Raw genomic sequence first — 23,315 nt, forward strand, 5'->3', positions numbered from 1 at the left:
GAGGAGACAGGTCCAAGAGTAGCAGCAGCAGCAGCAGCAGCAGCAGCCAGCCTTACAGCAGGGGTCCTGCTGCAAGGCTTCAAGCCTGGGGCAATTATAAGAAAAACAGAATATTGGGGAAAACATTTTACAACAAGTTATCTCTGATAAAGCCCTCATTTTTCAAATATATAGAGAACTGAGTCAAATTTATTAAAAAAATACAAGTCATTCCCTGATTGAAAAATGGTCAAATAATATGAACAGGCCATTTTTAGACAAAGAAATCAAAGCTATCTATAGTCATATGAAAAAAAAATGCTCTAAATCAGTATTGGTCAGAAAAATGCAAATTATAAGAACTGTGAGGTACCACCTCACAACCATCAGAGTGGTTGATATGATAAAAAAGGGAAATATTGGATGTTGGAGGGGATGTGGGAAAACTGGGATACTAATGCACTGTTGGTGGAGCTGTGGATTAATCCAAACCATTCTGGAAAGCAATTTGGGACTGTGTCCAAAGGGCTATAAAACTGTGCATACCCTTTGATGCAGCAAAATGACTGCTATAACCAAAGGCATCTGAAAAGGGAAAAGGACTTATTTGCACAAAAATATTTATAGCATCTCTTTTTTGTGGTGGTGAGGAATTGGAAATTGAAGGGATATCCACCCTTCAATTGGGCAATAGATAAGTAACCTTTGGTATATGATTGTAATGGAATATTATTATGCTATAAGAAATTATAGGCAAGATGATTTCAGAAAAATCTGTAAAGACTTACATGAACTGATGCATAGTGAAGTGAACAGAACCAAGAGAACATTGTATATAGTAACAGCATTGTTGTTTGATGAAGAACTGTGAATGACTTAGCTATTCTCAGCAATACAATGCCCTAAGACAATCCCAAATGACTAATGATGAAGTATCCTATTAGCCTCCAGAGAAAGAATTGATTTTTATTTAATACAGACAGAAATATGCTATTTTTACTTTCTTTCATTTTTTCCCTTTTATTTGAGTTTTCTTGTACAAAATGACTAATATGGAAATGTTTTACATAATTGAACATGTATAACCTATATTGCTTACCATCTGATTGCTTACCATCTCAGGGAGGAGGAAGGGGAGGGAGGGATAAAATTTTCAACTCAAAACTTTAAATAAAAATTAAAAAAAACTAAAAAACCTCTACCTGCTAGAAAAGATCAATGTTTGGTTCACACTGCTTTAATTTCAATTGAATTACTTATCACTTTTGAGTCAAAAGGGTGAAAAAAGGTCATTTTCCCCCTCAGTCTAAATTCTTCATTTTAAAGATGAGGAAATGAAGACTGAAAGAGATAAAGTGACATCTCCCATTGCCCTGGTTTTCCAGTGTCTCACAGCTAGTTAATGGCCAGGCTAGTACATGAAGAGCCAAAAAATGAATAAACTGATAATAGAGGTATAGCTAGAAGGTAACTTAAGTGACATTTAGTCCACCATTTCCCTCATTTGACATAAGAGGAAACTGAGGCCAATGACAGATATAGTGACTCGCCCAAGGTCACACAGATAATAAGAGGTAAAGCTGAGGTTCAAATCAGGCCATCAGACTACAAACCCTTTGCTCTCAATTCCAACTCTAGAAAATTTTGAAACAGAGTTAAAAGATGATAGAGAAAAAATGTAATTACCATCTTCTCTATTTGCAGTGTATGTGCATAGAGTCCTGGATTTCAAATCCAAAAGGCCTGCATTCAAATCCTACCTTGGACCTTTGTTGTTGTTGTTTGTCCTTCATTCTCGAAAAGGATCATTACATCAGGAAGATGATGCCAGATTTAAGTAAGGGAGGGCTGTGCAAAGCCAGCAGCCTCATCTCCTCTGGAGTCATCTGGGTTCAGTGGCAAGATATAGAACAGAATGACTGGAGATGGCCTGGATGCAGTGAGAGATACTGTCCTTTTTAAGCTAAGGTCTTTCCAAGTTCTCCCTTTGACTGAGGCAACACCCATTCAGTGATCAAGGCTAGTTAAGAAGTGAGCCAAGGGATGGCCCCTTTTACCTTATTAAAAAAGATCAGTCTTTGAGGGGAACACCCCCAGGATTTCTAACCAAGGCAGAAACAATTACTATTTACATCACTCTGAGCCATCAGGCTCATTATGAGATTATATGACTTCCCAAGGGTCACATAGTTATTATGTGTCATAGACAGAACTTAAACTAATATCTTCCTGACTCTGAAGACTCCAGATTAATTCATGCAAATGTTATTCATATGTACACACACACACACATATATATGCATAATATATATGTGTGTATGTATACATATGTGTATATGTGTATATATATACTTATAGATGTGTATACATGCATACATATATACATATAAATACATATACACATCAGCATGTGTATATATTTATATATGTGTGTGTGTATTTATATAATTTCCATATGTTTAAGGGGAGGAAATTAATAATGCTTTTGAGCAAGTAAGTGCCAGGATGTTTTACATCTTTTAAATTTTATTCTGCCCCCCCTTTATCGCCTCTGAAGTACCCCAAAACCTTTCAATAAATCTGTTTGATGTTTTAAAATATATCATCTCTTTTGTTAAACATCAAAAGTTGCCTTCATTTTTTCATTTTAAATCATAGTGCATTACTAGATAATTATTTTATCATGACTTAAGCTTTTAGAAAGGCATAACAGTGAGGGGATAGTTAAACATGATTCCTTCTGCACATGGCTTTTCTTTTGAGATGATGTGACACATAACCGCTTCTTATACATGGAAACACGATAATGTATTTTTCATTAAAATAAAAAGAACTCTAATTATCTCTCTTTCACTATTATATCCTTATGGGTGAGGAAATCAACCACGTAAGCTGACTCTGAATTTTAGCAGCCTGCTTTAGTGAGTCCAAATTCTTCCCCAAAATAGCAGCTCATTTTTTAAACCCCGATATTCTGCAAGTGATGGTGGATCATTGCTATTCTTGGAATAGCAGAGTCCCCAAATAATTACAGTTGAGGGTCATTCAAAGGGCAATGGAGAAGCACATGTTGGGACTGAGCAGACTGCAAGCCATTACAAATGAAGGATTACACAGGGAAAGACATTAAGGATGTCATCAGAAAGATGTATGACAGGAAAAAAATAGGAGCCGGTCACATAATGAGAGCAAGGGAAAAGCAACGGGTAACACACATGTTTCACTGATATCTATCAAATGGTTAGAAATCTAAGGGTGACCAGAGCTCACTGGGTAGATTCCTCTGATACCAATTTATGGGAGGAAATGCCACACAGAATCAGCAGGAGGAGATGTGTAAAAATTTACACTTTAATCCTAACCAAATCCACCCTTCACAATGTGCCCTTGAATGGTCTCCCATTTTCTCTAGGAGATTATCACTTCAATCTTTCCTTCTCTCTCTTCTAGTCTCCCTATCCAATGGATCCTTCCCTGTTTGTCTATAAACATGCTTATCTCCAGAACCTAAGATCCCATTAGACTATATTCTTCTTTTTGCATCCACACTCCTAGAAAAAGCTTTCTACACTTACTGACTCTTCTTCCTCTCCTCTCATTCACTTTCCACCTTTTTTTGCAATTTGCCTTCTAAACTCATCACAACAGAAACTACTCTTTCCAAAGCTACTAATGATCTCAATTGCCCTATCTTTTGGCCTTTTCTCAGTTCTCCCTCCCTGCTGCATTTGACATCATTGACCATTCTTCCCAACATGATTCTCTTTTGGTTCTCTTTTTACCTGTCTGATGGCTCCGTCTCAGTCTCCTTTCCTGACTTAGCAACCAAATCATAACTGTGGGTGTTCCCCCAAGATTCTGACTTTGGGTTTTACTTCATTATCTACTCTCTAACTCTACTGTTTCCTCTTTGTTTCTCTCTTTCTTCGTTTCTCTCTGTCTCTGTCTCTCTGTCTCTCTCTGTTGGTCTGTCTCTGGCTCTGTATCTCTCTCTTTTTCTCTGTTTCTCTCTATCTCTGTCTCTGTTTCTGCAGGTGTCTCTCCTCAGTTCCTTTGGTTTAATTATCATCTCTATGTACGTACCTTATTCTCTTCTTGAGCTCCAGACCAACATCCCATCCTGCCTATTGAACATTTCCAACTGAATATCCAGTTGATTGATTTGTTGATTATTGTCCTTTGTTCTAGAAGAAGACCAAAGTGACATCACTATGTCAGGGTCAAGGTGCTATGTGTCTGATTGGCTGATCAGACCAATATAAGCTTGGAAAGTGTTACCATAGGTCAGGCACAAGTAGGGCACATGAACCTTTAGAGTAGAGATATCTCTAAATTTTCTCACCTAATGTTTCTTTTGAGCTACTGAAATTCTGCTGTCTTCATACAGCACATCTCTTTCTTCGATGTGGGCATGTCATACTTCATAGTCTTTTGCCAGTGTTTCCCTTATCACACAATCAATTCCAAAATTCTTCATTGAGACCTTGAGAGTGTTGTTGTATAGCTGCTTCTGACCTGTGAACATGACCTTCTGACCATGTGAACACTTGCCTTCTGTGAGTTCTCCATAAAATTGTCTTTTAGGCAAAAGCATGTTTGGCATTCTAACAACACGGCTAAACTGAGTTGAACTCTCTGCAGTAGTTTGCTTGGCAGTTCAGCTTGAGAAAGCACCTCAGTGTCCAGTACCTTACCTTTACAGGTGATATTCAGAATCTTCCTAAGAAAATTAGACAGTTTCATGTCATGTCGATGGTATACTGCCCAGATTTGATAAGCATACAATGATGAAGTCAGCACAATGGCTCTGTACACCTTCAGATTGGTTGTCTTTCTACTACCTCTTCTCTCTTATACTTCTCTTCAGGGCCTCCCAAATGGTGAGCTAGTTCTGCAACATGTGCCTCAACTTCATCATCTATGTGGTTGGCCCTGGAAAGTATACTGCCAAGGTGAGAGAACTTAGGCACAGCATTTAGTATTTCTCCATTTGTTCTAACCAATGGTTCCATATATGTCCAGCAGGCATTCTCAAACACATCATGTCCTAAACACATTACATTTTCACACAAATCCACTTCTCTTCCTATCTTCCCTGTGTCTATTAAAGGTACCCCCATCCTTCCATTCTCCCAGGTTTGTAACCTTTTTGTCTCACTCTCAAGCATCTCTCATTTTCAATCAACTTTTATTTCTCCACGATATTTTACAGTTATCTCCTTCCCTCCATTCACACAGCTGTCATTCTAGTTGAGGGATTCATCACTTTTCTCCTTTTCTCTCCCTATTACAATGTCTTTCTAAACAGGTTACTCACCACAGTTCTGACCCTACTAAAATCCATCCTATACACTGCTGTCAAAGCAATTTCCCCAAAGTGCATGTTTCATCATCCTATATATAGTAAACACAAATGGCTGCCTATTACTTCTAGAATCAATTGAAAACTTAGGTTTGCTACGTAAAGCCCTTCCCAATCTGGCTTCAACCTACCTTTACATTCTTATCACACAACCTTGCTCTTCTCACACACTACAATAAAGCCAGACTGGTGTTCTTACTACTCTTCATGTCTTTAATCTCTATCCCTTTGCACTGGCTGTCCACATCCCTGGAATGCATTATCTCTGCACTGCTATTCCTTAGAATCTCTAGTTTCCTTCAAAGTTGAGCCCAAGAGCCTCCTTCTGCGAAGCCTTTCCTGATCTCCCTGCTGCTAGTGCTTCCCCCTCCAAGTATTCCATATCAACTTTTTTTTATACCTACTTGTGTACGTGTTGTCTCTACTGGACAGTGTGTAAGCTCCCTAAGGGCAGATGCTATTTCCCTTTTAGTTTTGTATTACTGGAGATAAAAATAGTTCCTGGCTCATTGTAGCTACTTAGTAAATTATTTTTGGACAATTAATTGATTGCTTGGTTGAATTAATGCGGAGTCAGTGTGAGTTCTCCCATCAATAAGATTACAGGTCAATTGGACTATCAATTACGCAGTTAAGTCACCAGACATAGAGCCAGAAGCCATGAGTCCTATATCTTGCTCTACCGCTTAGTAACAATATGACCTTGGGCAGAAGGTTTCATTCACCTCTCTGAGCTTCAGCTTTCCCATCCGACAAATTGGTATAATAATGCCTGCACTGTCTACCGTACATTACAGTTGTGAAGAAAGTACTTGTTTACTACAAAGTCTCTACCATTGCATGTGGTTATGTCCCCAAATATCATATAAATAGACTATAGTTTATCAGATTCCTGCCCAAATGAGGATATTGGGCTAGATAGTGAAATTTCCAAAAAAAAGTATGATAAGTTTAAAATAATGTGTAGTTATACAAAAGGCTTGTGATTTCCTAAGCTTAAAGGATTCCCTGGTGGGAATTCCCCATGAACAGATCACAAGTCTAGTTAAATCCTAATTAAGCATCAGAGATGCTAATCTGGGGTAATACCGCTAGTCAGAAACAGAAGTGGAATTTAAGACCAGGTCTTCCTGACCATGAGTGGAACACTTTATCTACTATTCCACTCATTAATACAGCAACAATGATAAGTATCATGTACATAGAGCTTTAAAATTTGCAAAGCATTTTACCAATATTATCTCCATACCTACCCTGGGAGGAAGGTTCTATTATTACACCCATTTTTACAGATGAAGAAACTGAGGCATACAATTTAAGTGACCAGACCAGAGTCACTCAATTAGTAAGATTCTAAGGCTGGATTTGAACTTAACTCTCCCTAAATTCAAGTCTAGCACTCTCAACTATTCCATCCTCACCCCCCTTTTCTATGAGTGTACTGATAGCAAGTATATCAAAGGATCAGAAAAAGAGAACTAACAGACAACTTCATAACAGATAACAAAAAAATATAAAGGTATATAGACACTTAGAAATGGAAAGGACTTTAGTGGTCATTGAATCCAAGCTAATCATTTTACAAATGATTAAACTGAGTCTCAGAGAGGAAAAGTATCTTGCTTGTGGTCAGACAGGCAGTAGGCAACAAAGCCATGATGCAAAGCTGGTCCTTGCAATGTAAAATCCCTATTTTCCCATAACATCAATCTGCCTTTTCCTAAGAATAAAACTATAAAGACCTGTTGTAAAGGTCCATTAAAATTATTATTATAAGAAATTAAGTCCTCTGTTTTACAGGTTTCCTAGCTAACAATCTCAAATAAATAGTGAAATAGATTCTCTTTAGCTCAAGGTAACATTGGTAATCCAAAGGTGGAGACAATGAGGGCTCTGTCAACTCATATGTAAGAATATAGATGACAATTTTTCCTTCTATATTTGCTCTTCCTCCTCTCCCCATACAAGGACCATCTTGATCATGGAAAGGTAATTATGCATGGGGGTTATTCTCTTGGGGTTATTAGGCCTCCAGTGAAGTGACATTCATATTCTTCCATGACCTTCAATGAGATTTGATTTTCTTTCTGTCCCTAGGTAAGCCTTTCTCTCTTTACACTGTGGAAGAGGAATGAAATTGGACTTTGTCAAAGATGCTTCCCACATGTTGTCACCTGACCAGTGATTTAGATCATGACCACTGAAATAACTTAGAGCATTACCAGCCCTCTTGGCTATTAAACACCAGTTAGAGGAAAAATGTGACCTCAGTTGGCAGATGAGAAGGTCTAAAGTTCAGGCAGTTTCAAGAAGTCATAATGAAGCCATAAGAGCGATATTCTTTATGAGGAAAATGTCATCTTCCCAAGAAATGGCTGAAATTGTAAAGGACACGTCATTACATAGAAAAATGGACCTAATATACTTTGCAGATGACTTCTTAACGGTCGGTTTTCATTTTCCCATCACATAGGGAAATTAGCTGAAATATTTATCTTGTTTTCCTTTTCAATTTTGTAGCACTAGGCAAAAACCATGTCACAGCAGTTGAATACAAACTCTATATGCAACATTTTTCTTTCATTTAAGAGCATTTATTAAGCACCTTCATGTGCAAAGGACTTCACTAGATATTAGGATATAAAGGCAAAAGGAAACTAACCTGCTTTCAAGGTGCTCATATTCCATGGAATATATACAATATATATACAGGTAAATAAATACAAAATATATATGTAATATTCTAGATGACACTTTACGTAATAATAATAATGAATTTGTATACCACTTCAGAGTATGTAAAGCACTTTACAAATGTTACCTCATTTGGACCTCAAACTTACCCTGTGAGATAAGTTCTATTATAATCTCCACTTTACAAATAAGGAAACTGAAGCTGAGAAAGAAGTGAAGTGACTTAGTTGACAGAATCACACAGCTAGTACATTTATGAGATAGGATTTGAATTCGAGTCTTTCTTACTCTTAGGATAGCACTTACACATCATCTTGCTTCTCCTAGATGTCCTTTTTTTGTTCTTCTGTGTCTTTTTTTATAACTATTATCCACTTCATGATTTGAAGTACAAATGACATATGAATTTCTGCCTATAGAAGTGAGACTGAATCATGTACCTAGCCTTGTTCTGGGATTGGCTGCACTTGTCACTTATTGTACACCAAAACTACCAGTGGAGGATAGAAGGGCCCACAGTGCTGTGGTCAATGGGGTCACAAAGAGTTGGATATGACAGAACACTGAACAACAACAGTAGCCACTGAATGAATTCTTGTTGGTAATTACTTTGTTGGTTGAGTATTGATTGCATGGTTAGATGAGTTCACACACCAGTAAGACCACAGGTCCAACAGAAATTCCATTGAAAGTGACTCAGCCCTTAGATACAGAATACCCAAGTTCAAGTCCCAGTTCTACCATTTATTAGCAGTATGACCTTGAGCAAGTGGCTCATTGGTCCTATAGCAGGATTCATTTGTTTGCTTGTTTGGAGGGAGTCCAGGTCTTTACCAGGAAAGTCCTTAAATTTGGAACAGTAAGTCTGGGGATTTATATGTACTTATACACCTGGTGTCTAACAGACACTCATTCAAGGAATTCTCTTTTACTAAATTTTTCTTCTCTGAGATTATAAACTCAGTCATTGCAAGTAGGAAGTCAGTCTCAAGATGCTACAGGACATTCAGGAATATCTGGGATCAAATTCTGCTTATGTTATTTCTTAACTGTGTGACCATGAGTAAGTCACTTAAGCTCATCTGAACCAAGTTTCCTCATATGTAAAATGGAGATACTAATGCCTGGAGTATCTATCTCATAAGGTTGTTCTAAGGACCCAGTGGGATAACGTTTGTAAAGCAAATGTCAATTATTAATGTTTTCTGGATGTAGTTCATGAACCAAGAGAGTAATGAAATCCTTGAGATGTATTCACTAAAGCCTCTGAGACAGTAAGTATTCATTTCCACATCTATAAGCTATAAATGATCACAGTAACATCTTGCCAATTTTCAGAATTAAATTAATACAAATTGGTTTTGCCAGGGAATCAGATGCATAAATTTAAAGATATCTCCACTCCAAATGTTCATGTGGACTACTTATGCCTAACCTGTGGTAGAGCATTCCAAGATCATATTGGTCGGATCAGCCACAGTCAGACACATTATACCATAAACCTGACATAGTGACATCATGGTTGCTCCTTCAAGACAACAACCATCCAGCTCTGGGACTCTACACAAATCATAAGCTGTGTGACCCTTAGCTACTGTTTGCCTTAATTCAGTGGAGAAGGAAATGATAAATCATGTCAGTATCTTTGCCAAGAAAAGCCCTTGGACAGTATGGTCCATGGGGTCATGAAGAGTCAGATGTGGCTGAAAGACTGTCTATCGAGGACCATTTCATTTCTGTATTTCTAGTCCCAGTGTACCTGACACCTATTAGGCACTTAATACATCCTTCTTCTTGAGGCCTTTCTCTCAGCTGCTAATTCCCCTCCCCCAAATTATCTTGCATTTATGTTTTCTATGTTTTTATATACTTATATGCTAATGCACTGTCTTTCCCAATGGAATGAAAGCCCCTTGTGGGCAAGGACTGGTTCATTTATGTCCTTGTATCCTTACAGCTTAGCAGAGTACCTAGGATATAGTATACACCTAAAAAGATTTGTTAATCGACTGATTCTTAGCTTGTCACATCTATAATACCAAAAGAAACAACAAAGTAAATCAAATGATTTAATGAATAATGATTGTCATTTCTATTGTATCTTGCTTTTTGCAAAGCACTTTCCTTGCCCTTTGGGTGCTTCATCAACCTTATCGCTTCTCCTCATAAATCTTCATGCTTCCATTGGCCATTTTTTATTTCTACTCTTTTGACCAAATATGGAATTGTGCATCAACCAAAATATGCTGGAAAGGAAACAGTGCTTTGGAAGTCTTGCATTGTTATTGCATTAAGACAAAAAAATGGTAAATGGGGACAATTCACATATTTTTACTCAAATGGTAAATATTTACTAATTTTTTGAGGACAATAGTTCACTAGCCCATTCCGCTGACTTTGGCTGGTCCTTGAGAGTGCTAAATAATTTTGTACGCCCAACTTAAGAATAGGGGCTGTGGTTTACTATTATTTTGCATCTCTAAGCAGACCTAATTCAGTCTCCAGAGAAACCTGCAGTCCAGTGGAACCTGTGTTTGGAGTGAGACAACATACATTCCCATCCCAACTCTGCTACTTACTTGGGACCTTGGGCCAGTCACTTATCCTCTGTTGACCTCGATTGCCATCACTATAAGACGGTTGGACTACATCATTTCGTACATGCTTTTTGCCTCTAGATCCCTCTAATTTGAATATAGAGGGCAATCAATAAATGTTTGTGGAAAGCAATGTGAATTTTGCTAATGAGGTAAGCTCAAAGGCTAGAACTGGATTTTGTTCAGAAGGGATTTATCCCAGGATATCAATCTATGAACTCATTCATCAGGTAAAAACCATTGAGCTTAGTATATGGTTAGCAAGAACAAATAAATAAGTAGCTACCATGTGAGTACTTTTTTCTCTTGGGGAATGGGGTCCAGGTGAGTTCTAAGGCTTGGTCCTACCCACTGCCTCTCCTATAAATGCCACTCCCTGAAAATTGTCTCCTAATGTTCCAAAGTTTTGCTTCACCCAGTGTGCATCCCCATGCAATAAGTCCAAGATCTTTACCCTAGGTCAGTCAATTAGTCAACACACATTTATTAAGAGCTTACTCTATGTCAGGAACTGTGCTAATCCTTGGGATTATAAAGATAGTCCCCACCTTCAAGGACAAACCAAGTATAAATAACTAGGAGCATGCCAGATATAGTCAGAGCAAACAGAAAATAGTGCCAGGGGCAAAGGCATTAGCAGTTAGGTGGGGAGAGGGGGTTTCGGGGTACAATAGAAAAGGCAAGCTACAGAAGGTAGCATAGGAACTCTATCTCAAAAGAAGCCAGGGAATCCAAAAGACAGAGTCAAAATCTCCCCCTACTTTGGCTTATGCTCATGACACATTCTAGGGTGCTTGCCCAGGCTGTGCGAATTGCTACTTAGAGCTCTGATACAATGACACTCTTAGTTCCCTGGGCCTGTTGCATCAGCATCTTCATTAAAAATCTAAGTAGAGACAAAATATTTACAAGGCAAAGATCTCTTGTCCTTGTACTGGAAAGCACGTGTATCTTTCTTATCTTAGGCTTAGGTTTATGTAGACTGTGGATCTCTCCAAAAGCATTCTAAGGACCTTATTCATACCAATGGGAAAGCATATGGAAAGCTTTACAAAATCAGCATGCACAATTTGCAGAGTAATCAATTACTCTTACTGAGATGTTTATCTGTTCCTGTAAGATAAATGAAACCAAATGAGTTAGATTCCCAATAAAGAGAGGAAGTGGGGAATGGAAGATAGAGATATGGTCTTGCAATCAGAAAATAAGTAAATGAATTAATGAGCAAATAAATAACCGAAAGAAAGAAAGGAAGGAAGGAAGGAAGGAAGGAAGGAAGAAAGAAACAAAGAAAGAGGGGGAGGGACGGAGGGAGGAAGAAAGAATGGATGAATGAATGAACAAGTATATGATCAAGTCCTGCCTCTGACATTGATCTTGGGAAAGGCACAACATCTTAGTGAACCAGGCAGCTTGCTAGGATTACTAATTAGAAATGAAGAGCTAATCTGCATTGGCAGAGAGAGTTTGCACATTTGGAGTTCATTCACTGATAAAGTCATAACCTCTCACACACCCCAACTCATGCCCCATCCAAAAGCATGAAATTCATTTAGCGCACATTTATTAAGTGCCTATTTTGTGCCAAGGACTCTGCTAGACAATTGATACGAAGAAAAACAACACAGTGGACTGCCCTCAAGGAGCTAATATTATACTGATAGGATAAAATATATGCCCAAATCAATCAATATAAAATATGTACAAATTAATTTGTCTGGTACGGAAGCACTAACTACTGGTGGGATTAAAAAAAAAGATATCATAGCACTTCAGCTAAACTTCGAAGGAAGTCAGGTATCCTGGAAGGGGAAACTGAGGAGAGAGATCATTTTAGGCATGATGGACAAGTTCATCAAAGGCAGGAAATTGAATATAGTACATGGGGAACAGCAAATAAGCTTCTTTGGCTTGAACAGAGAATGTGTGAATTGAGAATCTGTGTGAGTTGGGAGTAGGGGATTTGCTCTTTATCCTAAGGGCAATAGGGAACCACTGATGATCTTTGACCAGGGGTATGACATGGTTTGACTTATGTTTGAGAAATAAGAATAACCATCTAGTCAGGAACAGACAGCTACTTACTGCACAGAGTGGACATTTTCTATACTACTTCAAGGGTCAAACTAAACAGCAGCAGTGATTTGTAGCTGCCCTTGCTTTCGTCTCTCTCTTCTCTCCTTCCTCCTTTAGAATTTCTTGATATCAAGGACCAAAGCCCAAAACCCAGAGTCCCAGTTCTCTCTCATCTTCCTACACAAAAAGTTGTGACTGACCAAATAAATAAATTAATAAAGCTAAGGAAGGAAGGAGAGATCTACCTTGTGTAAAGTACTGTGCCTGACATCTGGGGATACAGGAACAAGGATGAAACAGTCCCCTGCCCTCACAGAGCTTATATTCTACTGCAAGGATACAACATGCACACATAAGTAGGTGACAACTATATGAAAAAGTAACTAACGTTTTGGAAAGGAAGAAATAATACCAGCTGGAGGGCTCCCCCATGAAAGGCATGGGTTAGCAAGTGGCACAAGAGGTGTGCTTGGAAGGAAGTTTGTTAGAAGGGGAGGTGAGGCAAGAGGCCTTTCCATTCCAGAAAGGGAGGCTCTCTGGGCAAAGGCTTGACTTCATAATCGCGTTTGCTACAATGCGATTATGTCCTGGATTGTTAGGGCAAACACAATGGAAGTATTCTCTTTAAACTTAAACAGCCAATGCAACTACGCAGTTTTGCTTGTACATTGAGTAAATGACATCGGTCAGTTTTTAAGAAATAAAATTACTAGTTCTTTTAGTGAGCTCTGTTGGTATGAGAATATTTTAAATGAATATATACTCTGCTAAAGTATTGTGACTTTTGTGATTCACTTTCTGTGTTTGTAAATCTATAGCTAAAGGTGGACAATTCCTGTACTCAGTATATGTGTTTGTGTGTATGTGTATAGATGTATATGTATGTACATATGTGTATGCATGCATTCATTATATATGTATTGTATATATGTGTGTATACATTTCTACATATAAAATATACACATGTATACACACACATATATATGTGTGTGCATACAGAGAGATGGATAAAAAGAGATGAGAGATGAGAGAGAAACAGAGAGAGAGACAGAGAGAGAGAGAGAGAGAGAGAGAGAGAGAGAGAAACTACTTTTCTATTATTGATTTAGACCAGACTTGTGATACATCAGCAAAGAGATCTTTTGGTGAATAAACACCCAATGCTAATATAGATCAGCATCTATGCAGTACAGGGTCTCAGAGAGTTCCCTAAGTACTTGAGAGGTTAGGTGGCTTGCCAAAAGTCAAACAGCAAGGACAAGTCAGGTGTGAGACATGAAAGAGGGTCTTTCTGATTTGGGAATTAGCTCTTTACCTGTTATACCACACTGCCTATAAAACAAAACAAAAGAAAACAAAAGAAATCCCCTTTCAATGATCTTCTTTCTCTTCCTGGATCACTGTCTTGTCTTGATAGAGGGACTTGCATAGCTCAATGAAACTATGAGCTATGCCATGCACGGTTACCCAAGATGGACAGGTCATAGAGGAAAAAAAAGACTCATTAGAAAAGGCCCCCATGTTGGAAAAAACTGAAGGTAAAAAAAGAAGGGGATGGTAGAGGATAAGATGGATTGATAGTGTCATGTTATCAACAAACATGAGCATGGATTGACTTTGGGAGTTAGTAGAGAATAGAAGGGCCTGGTATGCTATGGTCCACAGGGTCATGAAGACTTGAATAAGACTGAACTGCATCAGAATGACCAAATAAGTTTGAATTATGACCATGAACTTCTCAAAGGCTTGTATCCTATTCCGATGCCTAATTCAAAGGATATTATTGAAAAATGTGATGATTTTTATTTGGAATAAAGATTGATAATTAACTGTTTATTTTTGCATGATATTACATGCATACATACACAAACATGTGGAAACGTTTTGAGATATCTTCTTTCTCTTTTAAAGTTTTATTGTTAAGCATGCTTATCTTCATTTCATTTTTAATGAGATGAAAGTTAATCATATTGAGCTCTTTTCTCCCTTGGAGCCTGAGTCTGAACCCATGTTCCTTATCTTCACTTATCAACATGAAACCTCTATAGGGCAGGGACTGTGTGCTATATTCATATCACCAGAGCTCGGCACAATGTTTGGCACATAGTAAGGGCTTAAAACAAAGGGCTCCAACCAAATCTGGTTGGAGTTGGGGTAGATCCTCCATTTATTCCCCTCCAGGTTTATACTTGGGGTAAATGGACACAAAATTTTCACTGCTTAAGGGAGTTTAGGTCTCCTATAGCTACTTTTTTTCTGTCAATGATGGAATCATAGAATCTTAAACTTGAGAAGAAACCTACAACCCATAGAGTCTAAACTGCCATTCAGGGAGAAATCCTTACTACAACATATGATTGATGGTCATTCAACCTCTGCTTGAATACTCCCAATGATAAAGAGCTCATGAATTAATAAAGAAAAAAACATTTCATTTCTAGATAGATCTGATTTTTAGACAGTTCTCCATTATATTTATTTGAAACCTTTCTACTTATAATTTTTCCCATTGGTCCCAATTCTGCCTCTGGAGCTCAAAGAAATTGTCCTTCTCTCACATGAGAATCCTTCAAGCATGTTCATCTAATAATATTAAATTTAATTGGGAATGATGAAAAGACTTACTTTTATGTTAAAATCAGTTTCACTATACAGGATGGGTAGAGGTATGCATAGCCAGATAGTTTATTCTGAGGAGTTTATTTAATGTGCAATCATTTTTTATTATACCATGTCCTTAAAATCCTTGTTTTATTCCACAAAAATATAATGTGAGGCTTCTAAAATTATTCTGAGAAAAAAGATATTGGAGTTGGTGGACTGTGGCTCAGATCAGTCAATACTATGGAGTGGCAGCCAAAGTAACTGGTGGAGAGAAACACAGATCAGGAGCAGAGGGGAATGAGTCCCACTTGCTCTTTCCTGGGTTATCACATATGTCATATTATATTCATTTATATGCACAATGTTTGAACAAAGTAAGAGAGGGTCCCAAAGAAGGCAACTAAAAGAATATAGAGACTTGAGACCATACCATATGAAGAATGATTAAAAGAATTTAGGATGCTGTTGAGAACCAAATAGTACACTACCTTCTCTTTTCAGTCACTACCATCCTTTACTTAATACCCCAGCCATCCTCTTGTCTGTCCCTGTGTCTGTGTTTGCATATGTGTTCTGTGTATGTCTGCTTCTCATGCCCTTCCTTCCTCCCCACTGCTTTCCAATTGTGAAACCATATTTAAAATCAGTACCTCTATTGCGATTGAAAAAGTTTCAGTAATCTGGGCCATTATGACTCCATTTACTATCTATATTACTCTCCAAAACAAAGCATCTCTCCCTGGCCACCACTCCCCCATGTTCCTTATCTTTCCTTATCAACATGAAACCTCTATAGGGCAGGAACTGTGTGCTATATTCGTATCACCAGAGCTTGGCACAATGTTTGGCATATAGTAAGAGCTTAAAATGCTTTTTCATTCATCCATTACCTTCATCTATCCATTTATCCATTCATTCTTTCCACTCAAGAGCTTATTTCTTCTTAGTACTTTGATGCTTCCAAATTTTGATACTTGGGTGCATCTGTGACATCATCAATGTGGACACATCCTCCTGCAAGGCAAATTTCAATACAGCTATGTCTACCCATTTTTTAAAACTTGTCCATTTCCTCTCACAAACTGGAGACAGAGAGTCATCAGCTGTGCCATCAGCCTTCCTCTAGAGCTTTTACTATTTCATGGATATCAATGGTGAATGTGTGGATGATCCATCAAGCATCCGTCACTATTCCTACGTAACCAGCTCACCTCTTTTTCTGCCCTTACTCTTTTTGGGGAACATCCTTTCTGTTTCTTCTCCTAGGAGACACTGCAGACTGTCCATACCCACCAAGTACCCCACCATTGCCCTTTGGGTGATCCTTAATTTTGACTTTTCAAATAGCTATGTAGTATTGGAATTCATGATTCTTTAAATGTTTGGTAGAATTCACTTGTAAATCCATCTGTTCCTTAAATGCTTCATGGCCACCATATAATATTATTAGAAGAAATTTTGTGAGAAAAAAAACAATGAACCTTTGTTTTTATTAACACTCAACTTATTTTTAACATATTATTTGGCTGTGCTTTAACACTTTTGACTCTTGTCCAAAATATTGTAAAAGAAAAGAAGAAATCATGAGTGGCAGGGGTAAAGAAAAAAAAAGTTTTTGAATAATAATTCAAGGAGAACTTTCCCAAGGTTGCCCTGAACAGAAAATGTCCACAATTATTTATCCCACACAAGTAGGTCTCTAGACAGAAAAGAAAATAAATCATGTGAATAATAGCAGAACTCTTAGTGACCTAATTAAATGAGACAACGGAGACAGAACAACTGGTCAAAGCAAATCATTTGTACTTTGCAAAAGAAATTCATTTGCATATAGAAACCAGGTCATTATCAGCTGCTGCTCCCTGGGGCCAAACAAGGGTTTCAGTGCTGTTCTTCTCCATTACACTTTTCCACCACTAATATTATATTTTAGACTTAAACATAAAATGAAATCAATGTAACAGATTTGTTGTTATTCAGTTATTTCAGTCATGTCCAACTTTTCATTACATTTGGGGTTTTTCTTGGCAAAGATACTGCAGTGATTTACCATTTCCTTCTCCAGTTAATTCTACAGATAAGTAGTCAGAGGCCAACAGAGTCAAGTGACTTGCCCAGGATCACATAGCTAGTATCTAAGGCCAGATTTGAACTCAAGAAGATAAATATTCCTGACTCCAGGATGGGCACTCTATCAAGTGTATCACCTAGCTGACCCTGTGTAATAAATAGATGTTTGTAATTTGAAAAGTAACGATGCTGCTGCTGATGATGATGATGATGTGTTTGTAGCCTACTTTTGGGATTAAAATTTTCCAAAGTGCAGTGCCTTTGATGACTCTGCTACTCATAACTCTTTTAAAAAATTCTAGTTTTTAAATTAAATCTCTCCCTCCCTTGAAAAATCTCTCAATGTACACATAGTCCATAAAAACAAATTTTCACATTGGCCATGTCCAAAATTCTGTCTCTTCATTTTAAATTCATCAGTTTTCTGTCAGAAGGTGTCACATTGAATCTTCATCCTTTTGGACTTGTAGTTTATCATTCAACTGATCCAATCCTAAAGTCTTTCAAATTTGTTTTTCTTTATAATGCCATTATTATATAGCCTGTTCTAGCTCTGATCATAAACATACCTTTCAAGTTCTCTTGGACACTGTCCATTTTATCACTTTTATGACCCAATAATATTCCATTACATTCATATACCACAATTTGTTTAGCCATTCTACAATAGAAAAACACCAATTTAGCTGCCAATTATAGTTACCATGAAAAAAGCTACCATAAATACTTGTATATAGAGACCCTTTTCCTCTTTCTTTGATTTCTTTGAAATACAGGCTTAGTAAGAATATATCTGAGTCAAAAGGTAGGTATATTTTAGCAACTTTGGGGGCATAGTTCCACATTGTTTTGCAGAATGGCTGGACCAATTCACATTTCCACCAACAGAGGACAAGTACTCCTGTTTCTCACAACCTCTCCCACATTTGTCATTTTCTTCTTTTGTCATCTTTGCTAATCTAATAAGTATGAGGCAAAAACTCGAAGTTACTTTAATTTGCATTTCTATAGTAGTGAGTGAGAGCATTTTTCCATATGATTATTGATAGCTTGAATTTCTTCTTTGGATAACTGGGTATTTATACTCATTGCCCATTTTATTCACTGAGGAATGGCTCATTCTTACAAATTTTAAACAGTTCCATATATATGACTTCATTAAAGAAATGCTGCATTTTTTTATCAGTTTGTTCAGTTTCTCTTCTAATTTTGATTGTATTAAATTTCTTTGTGCAAAACTTTTTTTTAAAATTTTGTGTAATTAAAATGTTACTCTTTAGTTTGTGTAATGCAATCAATAATTTAGTAATAAACTTTTCACATATCCGTAAGTCCGAAAAGTGATTTTTTCTTCTCTTCTTATTTTTATTATATTAACTTTTTATATTTAGCTCATGTTTTCATTTGGAGCTTTTCTTGGTGTGTGGTATGAGATGTCAGTCTATACCTAATTTCTGCCATACTAGTACCTAGTTTTCCCAATAGTTTTTGACAAACAGTAGATCATTTCGCTAGTAATTGGATTATTGGGGTTTATTGAACATTGTACTAGTTTGTTTCTACATATTGTACTAATTTGTTTTGCTCATTGAGAAGTCTTTCTATCTGTCTCTGTATCTCTGCCTCTGCCTCTCTGTCTTTCTCTTTTTTAATTAGTACCAAATAATTTACATGAGATTTTTTAGTATATCTTGAGATTTGGCATTAATAGACTCCCTTCTTTCACACTTAAGAAAGAAGTATTACCTTAGAGATACTTGACATTTTGTTCCTCCTTATGAATATTGTTATCATTTTTCTAGTTCAATAAAATATTTCTTTGGTAGTTTTACATAATACTATACCAGTAATTGATTTACAGAGTATTGTCCTTTTTAATATATCAGCTCAGCATATGCATGAACAACTTATGTTTCTCCAATTATTTAGGTCTATATTTTTGTAAAGATTGTATTATAATTGTATTCATATGGTTCTTTTTTGAATCTTGTTATACAGTTCCAAATATTTTATAGCTTCTTGAGCTATTTTGAATAGAATTATTCTTTCTATATCTTCCTGCTGGGTTTTGTTAGTAACAGGCAATACTGCTGGTGATTTATGTAGATTTATTTTATATACTACAAATTTGTTGAAGTTATTGTTTGGATTAATCTTTTTAATTGACTCTCTAGAGTTCTCTAAACACACCATCATGTCATCTTTAAAAAGCAATCATTTTGTTTTCTCTTTGCCTTTGATTTTTCCCTTAATTTCATTTTCTTGTCTCATCACTACCGTTAGCATTTCTACCACTATATCTAATAGTGGCGATAATGGTCAAACTTGCTTTACCTTTGATCTTACTGGAAAGGCCTTTATCCTTTCTCCATTGCATATGTTTGCTTTTGGAATTTAAAACAAAGTATTTACTCTATTAAGGAAAGGTCCATACGTTCCTATAATTATAGAATTTTTAATAGAAATATGTCAGACTTTGTAAAAAACATTTCCAATATCTATTGATATAATCACAAAGTTTGACTTTCAAACACAAGAATCAAGAGAAGCATGAAAAGGTAATCAAGAAAAAGAACAAGAAAAAGAAATTGCAAGGGACTTACTAAAGTTGAACTGTTTTGTTTACATTCCTACATGGAATGATGACATATATGATTCATGAGACCTCAGTATTAGGGTAGCTGAAGGGAGTATGCATATATATATATGTTTATGTATATATATATATATATATATATGTGAATGTGTATGTATGTATATGTGTATGTGTGTGTGTGTATATATATATATATATATATATATATATATATATATATGAGGAGACAGAGAGCAGACACAGGGTGAGTTGAAGATGAAGGGAAGATATCTAAAAGAAATGAAATCAAATTAAGGGATGAGAGAGGAATATATTGAGAGAGGGAGATAGGGAAAGATAGAATGGGGTGGATTATCTCGCATAAAGGTGGCAAGAGGAAGCAGTTCTGTGGGAGGAGGGGAGAGGGCAGGTGAGGGGGGAATGAGTGAATCTTGCTCTCATCAAATTTGGCCTGAGGAGGGAATACCATACATACTCAATTGGGTATCTTACCCCACAGGAAAGAAGAGGGAAGAAGAAAAAAAAGGGGGGGATGATGGAGGGTAGGGCAGATGGGGGTGGAGGTAATCAAAAACAAACACTTTGGAAAGGGGACAGGGTCAAGGGAGAAAATTCAATAAAGGGGGATGGGTTGGGAAGGAGCAAAATATAGTTAGTCTTTCACAACATGAGTATTGTGGAAGGGTTATACATAATGATACACATGTGGCCTATGTTGAATTGCTTGGCTTCTTAGGGAGTGTGGGTGGGAAGGGAAGAGGGGAGAGAATTTGGAACTCAAAGTTTTAAAAACAGATGTTCAAAAACAAAAAAAAAGTTTTTGCATGCAACTAGAAAATAAGATACACAGGCAATGGGGCGTAGAAATTTATCTTGCCCTACAAGAAAGGAAGGGAAAAGGGGATGGGAGGGGAGTGGGGTGACAGAAGGGAGGGCTGACTGGGGAACAGGGCAACCAGAATATACGCCATCTTGGAGTGGGGGGGAGGGTAGAAATGGGGAGAAAATTTGTAATTCAAACTCTTGTGAAAATCAATGCTCGAAACTAAGTATGTTAAATAAATAAATTTAAAAGAAAAAAGAAATAAAACATTTCCAATATATATTGATATAATCACAAAGTTTTATTATATATTTCAATATGGTTTATTATATTTGAAATATTACTTATGTTGAATCAATGCTTCATTCCATCTAACCTGCCCATAGTATACAATCTTTCCAGTATATTGTTGCAGCATACCAGCTCTTATTTTATTCAAATTTTTGTATCAATATGTATTAGTAATATTGGCATGTAATTTTCTTTCTCTGCTTCTCTCTCCTTAGCTTAGCTATTAAAACTCTATTTGTATCATTCAAAGAGTTTGGAATTGTGTCTTATTTTCACATTATCTAAATTGTTTATGTAATATTGCAATTAATTGTGCTTTGAATATTTAATAAAATTCCCTTGAAAATCCATCCAGTCTTGGAGTCCCACTCTGCCACCTCACAAATATTTTTAGAGTTAATCGCTTATTGGTATTTTTCTTATATGAGTTTATTTCTTCCTTTTTATTTTGGGTATTTTAAATATTTCTAAATATTTATCTATTTCCTCTAAGTTATTAGTATTATTAACATCATATTGAGTAAAGATTTCTGACAATTTCCTTTTTTCCTTCTTCAATGTTACCAAAAGTTCTATTTTTAATATCTAAACAATTTTGTTTTTCTCTCTCTTAATCTGATTAGCTAAATATTTTTCTACTAGTTTTTTTTCAAAATATGGATTCTAATTTTGTATTTTAATTCAATGGTATTCCTGGTTTCAATTTAATAAACTTCTTTAATTTTCCAAATTTCTACTTTTTATTTAGTGATTTTTAATTTGATATTTTTCACTTTTTATTGAATGTCACATTTGTTGGTTTGTTCTTTCTTTTGTTGATGAAAGCATTTAGTGATCCAAATCTCATCATAAGTAACACTTCACCTACATCCCATAAGTTTTCGTATATTTTCTCATTACCATCATTTTCCTTGATGAAATTTTCTTTGGAGTCTATAATTTCTTCTTTGACCCAGCGGTTCTTTAGAATTATATTATTGTGCCTTCAATTATATTTTCCACCTATTGCTCTTTATATATGCCAGACTTTCCTCAAAACTCTAGGGTCCTTCTGGATTCTAGGGTTATGAGAGTATCTGCAGGTGTTTCTTCTTAATTTTTTTTAAAGAGTCATGCTGTGGCGCAGTGAGTAGATCACTGGCCTTGGAGTCAGGAAGACCTGAGTTCAAACCTGGCCTCAAACACGTGACACACGTACTAGCTGTGTGACCTTGGGCATGTCACTTAAGCCCAATTGCCCTGCCTTTCCCCCTCCAAAAAATGAATCTTGCTTTTTAAAGCCCTGGTTTGTTTGGGACCTAGGCTCCTCTATGACCAAACATACCTCCATCTTCCCACCATCCCCAACTTTCCTGATAATATGATTTTACAGCCAGTTCAATGTGATGAATTAAGGGTAGAATTGATATTTTCTTACAAATTAAATTACTTATTATGAAGCATATATCCCAAGGAGGAGGATGACAAAGAAGAAAGGACCCACACACATCAAAATATTTCTACAGCACATTTTGTAGTAGCAAAACCTGAGAACGAAGGATGCTTATCATTTAGAGAATGGATGAACAAGTAGTATTATTTGAATATATTGAGTATTCCTATGCTGTAAGAAAGATTGAATATGTTAATACGGAGATGCCTGGGATGACTTATAGGAAGTGATGCAGATTGAAATAAGGGAGAGCAGCATAACAATGATGTAAAACAACGAATCACTCTAAAACAAAAGCTGTGGAATTATAATCACCCAACATGACCCCAAAGAAAAGATATGAGAAGGCATCCCCTCTCTTCACTGAAGAGATGGAACACTATAGAATTTTCCAGAATATTCTAGATAATGGTAGATTTGATTGACATGTTGAGTAGTGTTGCTGAAATATCAAGTTTTATTCCTTTTAAAAAGTTTTTGTTCTCTGTGTGGAGTAGGGGGAGGTGACATATTGGAAAATATTGGTGATGTAACATATCAGGATTTTTGAAAAGTAGGTCATTAACGGACAACCAGAATATATATGCCAGATGTCTATTTCAGAAAGCCAAGGCTATTTTCGGTAGTTGAAATCATACTGGATTTTAAGTAAAATAAGCTGATTTCAAATCCCAGCTCTGAACTTGTGACTCCTTAACCAAGACATTCCACTCTCCCCCCTGAACTCCCCCCGCCCCAACTCATCCTGAGTTTGATCATCTGTAAAAGGAAGAGGTATCATTATAAGTACT

The sequence above is a fragment of the Trichosurus vulpecula genome, chromosome 4, assembly GCF_011100635.1.
Source record: "Trichosurus vulpecula isolate mTriVul1 chromosome 4, mTriVul1.pri, whole genome shotgun sequence".
NCBI lineage: Eukaryota > Metazoa > Chordata > Mammalia > Diprotodontia > Phalangeridae > Trichosurus > Trichosurus vulpecula.